The sequence below is a fragment of the Empidonax traillii genome, unplaced genomic scaffold (assembly GCF_003031625.1).
Source record: "Empidonax traillii isolate 1590-97213 ecotype Southwest subspecies unplaced genomic scaffold, ASM303162v1 scaffold140:size1466565, whole genome shotgun sequence".
NCBI lineage: Eukaryota > Metazoa > Chordata > Aves > Passeriformes > Tyrannidae > Empidonax > Empidonax traillii.
Genome location: NW_020955333.1, coordinates 57,659 through 64,678, shown reverse-complemented (window position 1 = coordinate 64,678; position 7,020 = coordinate 57,659). Strand labels below are relative to the sequence as shown.

The following is a 7,020-nucleotide window of genomic DNA, read 5'->3' as shown; positions in this document are numbered from 1 at the left end:
TGCTTATATTATTATGATGATGCTCTCAATAGGGCTAGAACACCAAAGCTCTGAACTCTACAGTGAGAAAACTCAGACTGAAACAATTTTAAATCTCCTCCTCCAGACCCCTTTACTTCCTTCCTTGTCTATGATAGCTCTGATCTCCCTTCAAGCTATAAGCATACAGGTCGCCAAAGCCATCTTTTTTTTTCCCTTTTGACCTGATTATGAAACTTTCAGCTTTGAAACATTATTCTCTTCGTTCCTCTGTGCTACCTCCTTCAAGGACCACACAGTTCTTGTTCCTTATTTAATCCCTCTGACATGCTTCCAAATGTCCTTAGTCCTTTGCAGGTGCTTCCCCATCTTTTCTGACAGCTTAGGTGAGAGTTGTCTCGTATAGTTCCAATTATTTGCAAAATTGTATCATGTTTGGGGATCAGGTCTGGATGAGCAGAGAAAATGTCTTCCATTGCATAATCTCTTATGGACCTCTTCGGTTCACAAAAAGGAAAATAAAAAACAAAATGGAAACAAAATGGAAACCTATATGATTGTGGAAAGGCTGGGTAGTAGCCCGTTGGAGAGAGATGGAGTACTGGAATCCACACAAACATTCACTTTGCCTGGAATATGACTTTCGAGGTTTGTTTATCATCGGCATGAACTCTGTTTTAAACAAGCAAATACCAAAATTATCATTGCACTCTCACCTGGATCTCATGATCGCCATCTAGAGAAAAAGCTTTTCTACCATGTGTGAAAACAAAGCATGGTTGATGAACATGATATTTGAGAGAAAGAATATGCTCAAAGTAAAACTGGAATATCTGTTTCCTCCAAACACTCCTTCCTTTACAACCATTAGGTACACTGTGGATGTAGTGGTGTTATATATTCTAATATAATGGAGAATTAAAAAAAAAATAAAAATAAGAAAGACTTTTGAACTTGCATTAATGTTTTTTTGTGCATCACCATGGCACTTTCTACTGGCCAAACATGAAATGAGAGTCTTTGTTTAAAGGGACCAGCTTCACAAGCACCCTACTGGTGAGCTAGAAGGTGTGGCCCTAAGTCGCTGGACTGGATCCCAGCATTTTTGCTGCAGGTTGTATCATACCTGATTGATTCCCTTTGGCCTCATGATTCTGCAGAGAAGACAAATGTTTATGGAATTACAGCATGCTGAGCTCCCCAGACGCACATGCTCTCAAAGCATGCCTGCTTCTACAAAGTGGAAAAGCTTTGATTAATAGGAATAGCACTAGACTTTAAGGCGCACTTTATTTCATTGATGAACTTTGAGGTGTCTCCGGCAGTAACGGTTTTGTAAACTGTAATCGTTAACATCGCTTATTCAGGATTTACAAGAGAGACTAACATTGCCTATTTTTTCAGGCTGCTACAGGGATAAATAACTGATGTTGAACAAGCAAATCAGGATCTCTGTGGGAGAAAAAAAAATAGAAGGAAAAAGAATTGTGTGTGGGTTTTAGAACCAGCAAGGCATTTTTCTGAGGTGCCCGTAAAAGTACATGGTGTGATGTGATTGTGTTATAAAAGAGGGAAGGGTGATGTGTGGGCTCCATTACATAATATTATTGCAGAGCTTAAACGGTAAAGGGTCGCAATAGAAAAGGGATGTCATGGAAATCAATTTGCATCATATACCACTTAGAAAATGCAAAAATTAAAGTGTTTGTTCAAAACCTCCTCCATAACAGGATTAACTGACAAGGAAATTAAAAATTATGTAAGAGGAAAAGCTGAAGAGATAATCCAGGATGATCCAAAGGATTTTGCAGATATCTCTGTACTGTTAACAATCTTGTAATGAAATCTAGCAATTTAATGAGCTACATTCTCCATTGGTACAAATACAGTTCCATTTACACACTTAATGTGTTTTTTACTTTGACGTATATCTAAGCATGATATACTTGTTTTAGTGTATCATGCTGGGCATCAGTACACATATATTTAGCAGTGTACTCCTGTTGAAAGCAGTATATCTGTTGATTAAAAAGCCAAGGATGTGGTTCATAAACCATTACTTTCAGGGATGTCTGAAACAAGTGCTCAAAATCCTGCTTCATACTCACAGTGATGTATAACCCTGGCTTGTATCAGCAGTTTCATCTGTCTCTTGGTGGTTGGTGCTGTCAGACATTTTGACACATTCTTTTTTATTGGCTAAAAAACAATGTAATAGTAAATAACATGAGCCAGTTGTCTTCACAAGAAAAACACTTTAGGAAAGGTGCTGTTATTTCCTTGATGATTAAGTTGGCCTATTGAATTTGCATGAATATCCTTGTGGAGTTACATGACTGTATGAATGTAATGAAGACAGTTTGGGTCCATCTTTGTCTCACGGGTCACACTAGGAGCAGCATGTGACAAAAGCTGACTCTTGACTAGTTTCTTATCATGTGCTCTGTTACAGCTAGTCTGCTGCAGTAGGAATGTGTTACAAAAGTCAGTGAGCGATTGCTGCCCTTCCCTCTCCTGCCTTTTGCTTGTCTTTTATTGCTTACTGCTCCTGGAGCTTTCTTGAAGCAAATTGAGTGCTGTCCTTAGCATCTCTCCTTGAAGTTTGTTGCTCCAATCAATCTCTTCTCCCCATGAATAATCTCCACCTTCTTTTTTAAAATATTAATTTTTTCTTCACTTTGGGCTTCTCTTGCTTCATCCAGCTCTCTTACCAACGCAGCACACGTCTCTTCCTCTGAATGTGAAGCGTGCAGATCAGCTCAGTGTTTTATAATGTCCTAATTACTGTACTCACAGGTTACGGGTTATAACAGTATGCCAGAGGGTCAATGAACCTTTTAAGTTAAATGAGAAGATGTATCTTCATGGGACCTAATTAGAAGGTGAAGTTAATAAAGACAGAAGGGGAAAAAAAGCCAGTAAGAAAGTCATATACCTTCAAAAGCTGTTGAAAGAAGTAATCTACGGGTGTCCTTTAAATACTAGCTGGACTTTACCGAGAGGTAAAGTGTGAGGAACTTTGTGAGAGCCTCATGATGAGAGCTGGAAGTTCCCAAGTGGAAGTTCCCCGGTGTACATCCTTGTGGCACATTCTAACAGGAGAGACAAGAGGAGCCAGAGGAACAGTGAGAAGCTGGAATCGCTGCTTGCATGGTGTTGGTAGGCTAAGCAGAGGCTGGGGAAGCAGTAGAAGTAGTTTCCCGATGCCTCCTCTTTTAATGCTTCCTAGGAACCTTGTGCCAGAGGAGGTGAGTGTGCCTATTGACATGCCTGCATTGAAGAGCTGGAAGTAGAGACAACTTCTAGGGCAAGTAAACCCAGAAAGATCCAGTTAGAGAGCATGGAGGCTGTTAGACCACAGACTTTTACTGGTGCTATGTACCGTTGGACCCCTGCAATTCATGGGGCTTTCCGGAGATATTTTGAAACATTATTCTGAAATGCTGGGAAAAATAACTGCTCCAAGACTCAGTATTTCTGAATCATTCAGCTATAATGTTGCTTTTAAGAACTGTACTTGGAATGAAAATAGATGTTGTCTCTCCCCACACTGCCTTGGGCAGAAAAATTCATGATGAGTTTGGAATGGTGTTTGTTGACATCACAGAATTGTATTTGAAAAAGTAATTGCACAGCACTGATTTCCTTCATTATTAGGGATTCAATACTAAGAATAGAAATATATTATTCTTATTCTTCCATGTTCACGTTCCTCACTGGAGTTTATGTAAACAGGTCCCCATGTATATGTGTACAAACCTATTGAATTCTGTGTGAACTAAGTACTGGGATGTATTTTTTCCTGCAAATGCAATTTGCTCGAAAGGGCAAGACTCTGGCTTTTACTTTCACACATAAATCTCATTTCTCACTTTGTATATGTTCATGTTATTCTCAGATTCTTTCACCTTTTCAGCAGCAGTGCACAGTTCCATGGTCCTCTCTGGACCCTAAACACGGGGAGGACTCCCATTCAGTATTTAAGATACACCTACTCCTTAATGTTTGGGTGTTTGCTAAGCACAAAACTAATCTTTTATATTTACTAAATTATTTGCATGAGAACTTTCTTTTTTTTTTCTTTGTTTTTTTGTTTATTTAGTTTTGGGTGTTTTTTGTAGGCAGAATGAGAATTCATAAAATTTCCATGATTTAATTTTCATCATTTGTTGGCAAAAAAAATGCACAGAATATATTCTTTCTGTGAAATTAATCTCTTAGAAAAATTCTCACCTGGTATATCTTTGTGGAACAGGCACCAAATGGATTAATCAGGCAGGTTCATGGCACTGTCTGTCAGGCTCATCAAAATTAATGCTGCTTTGCCCAGTACATGGGTCTACTACCTTGATGGTTTGAAATAGGCTTCTGGATGGATTGGGTCACCCATAGAAAGAAGAGCAACCATGATGCTCTGAGAATGTCAGATGGACCTACAGCCTTCAGATCAATGTAAAACCATAGACTGTTTTGGGGTGGAAGGGACCTTAAAGATCATGTAGCTCCAACTCCTCTGCCATGGGTAAGAACATCTTCCACTAAACCAGGTTCCTCAAAACCTCATCCAAACTGGCCTGGAATACTTCCAGGAATAGGACAAATGTGTCCTGTGTGCTCGAGGACATACAGAAAGACATCAGCACTACCCTCAATTCAGGAATTGATACTACAGGTGGTTCATCTCAGCTGGCCTTCCAGCAGCAGCACTTTGTTGACCCCTGTTGGCAAGCAAGGAGTGCAAAGAGGATCATGCCTGCTTGAATTTCCTTGTTACTTTGGGGTGCCTCAGGATGCTGCTGGGAAAAGCAATTCCCTACCAAACCAAGGAGCAGTTTTGAACTTAGAGTGAACAGAAGTCAAATTACAAAGGTCAATATTAAAAGAATGAGTTTTACTTATAATGTGGATAAAATATTCAGAATCACGTAGAGAAATGTTTGGGCAGCCAAATTTGCCTGATGGATCTGGGGTTACCTCAGGTGAACGACACTGCCCTGAAATAGCTGATAGGGGTGTGCAAGCAGATGCTCAGACACTGTTTTTTTCTTGTGAGTTTGTTTCGTTTGGGGTTTTTTTTGTTGTTATGAAGGAGTAGGAGAGATTTTGGTGAGTATTTCATCCCCAGATCCTGTGCTTGACTAAACTCCTTCTAATGGAGCTGAAGCAGTTCAGGGCCTGCTGTGAGATGGCACAGTCCAGCAGAGCAGCAAGCACAGCTGGTGAGAGTGACTATTTACAGAAAATTAAGATAAATCTAGATCAGTAAGATTTGTCCTCTAGCAAGATACTTGAGATACCCACATTTGTGAGAAAGCATGGGGAAATGGTAAAGTGAAAGTGAAGATGACTGAGGAAATTACACCAGCCTTCCCAGGAAATGGGGGTGGTCTCTGGGGGTGTCACACGTGTCAGTGTCCTTGAAGCAGCCTGCTGTCATTGATCAGATCAGTCTCTATTCAGGAGATGCAAAAAACCTTCTGTAAAATCTAAAAGAGGGAAGTTATTTTTTTTTATATTATAATGAGTGGGAAAGAATTTCGGTAAAGGTTGAAAAAATGCAATTGCTTCTTGTGTGTGGAAGTGATCTATGAAAGCAAAATACTTAGTGGAAGAGTAGAGTCAGAACACATTACAGCATTCCTTCATAAAACAGTTTTCTGTATATTTGATTATATTTTATATTGCTGAAATATAAAACACTGCTATAAACCTTGCACAGTTGAGATGTCTGTACTGTTTCACATTTGTCTTTCCTAAGCTTATGCTGGACTTTTACCTGTCTTCTGCACAGCAACACTTTTATTGGGTTGGCTTACGCAGTTCATAAGGCTTTATCACTCATTTTATGCTAAAGCAAAGGACCTATTCTCACTGTTTTGTTTTCTAGTTGTTGGTGTAGCTTCTCTAAAATTGTTTTTCGTATTAAGTTTGTAAAAAGATTAAGAGCTGAACTTCAGTTTGTAGGGGAATAATGTGTGTGTAATAGTTTGTAGAATTTTCTAAATTAATTGAAGCACTGAATTTGACCACAGAGATGAAAAAGATGCTTTCGCTGGAAGTTATTTGGAGTTTTGGCCATTCATTTCTGTGGACGTGCAGTCTCAGCCTAAATACAGACTTAAAAGCTTGTCCCTTTAAGCTGTCAGTGTTCACATTGTCTGCACCAATATTCTCAGGGCATACATTTCCCCGTACATTAATAACTCAATTTTCTTAATAAAGCAGGGCCAGCGCTGTCATTAAGGTTTTGTGGACAGAGGAGATGGAAAACTGGTTAGCAAACAGTGAATGCCAACTCACGCCTGTACTGAACCATTGAAAAGTCTGAATACTTAATGCTGAGCCTTAATGAAATGGTGGTGTCTGTCACTGCAGTGCCTGAACAGCTCCCAAGGCTAAATGGGGGAGGGTTACTCACTCATCTTTTTCAGTAGGAAAGAAAGGTAAGAAATGAGGTTGTCCTTCAGTGAGAATGATTTGTCCTAAGAAAATCTGTAGGCAGACTTGGATTTGAGTTTACTTCAAAGGCCGTTTTGATGTTTTAGCAGAAAGACCAGGGATACTCCAATTGCCCAGTCAGAGGAATAAAATGAAAGCAAAAAGGTTTCTATTTCATGAAGGTCATATCAAACACAGATAAATAACCTAAACCTACCAGAGTAATTCTAGGCAAAATGTCTTAATTCTGTTCCACAATTCTGCTTTTCCAAATCACAGACAATTTATCTGTCCTCAGGTCAAGTGGTCCTACCAATGTGTGGGCTGATGGGCTGATAACAAAATCAATTCCACTGGTTAATTATCAGTTAATCAGTTACAGTTCTTTAAAAAGTGCACTAATGAAGTTGCTCTGATTAGAAATATATGGATATTACCTCCCTGGGCTTTCCAAAATGTCAGGTTTTTTCCATTCCCTTAGTCATACAGGGAGTTCCTCTACATTCCCTTGCTACGGTTACTCAAGACTTTACTGAAATATGCCTTCTATTTTGAGCTAGAGACAGATTAGTGCCAAATTATGTGCTTTCTCTGCACTTAACT

General features: G+C 39.3%; 1 long non-coding RNA gene across 3 annotated transcripts in view; it reads right to left on the bottom strand.

The window, feature by feature from the left end:
* Positions 1-3,068, bottom strand: part of LOC114057658 — an 11,132-nt gene extending 8,064 nt beyond the window's left edge. Inside the window, exons 1-3 of one of the 3 annotated variants that reach the window (XR_003571267.1) lie at positions 2,915-3,068; positions 2,088-2,178; positions 1,106-1,212 (exon numbers count right to left, since the gene is read on the bottom strand). This is a non-coding gene — a long non-coding RNA (uncharacterized LOC114057658). Of the gene's footprint in view, positions 1-973; positions 1,213-1,257; positions 1,432-2,087; positions 2,179-2,914 lie in introns of those variants that run through there. The other 2 variants (XR_003571266.1, XR_003571268.1) reach the window with 2 other exon arrangements.
* Positions 3,069-7,020: the final 3,952 nt, after the last annotated feature.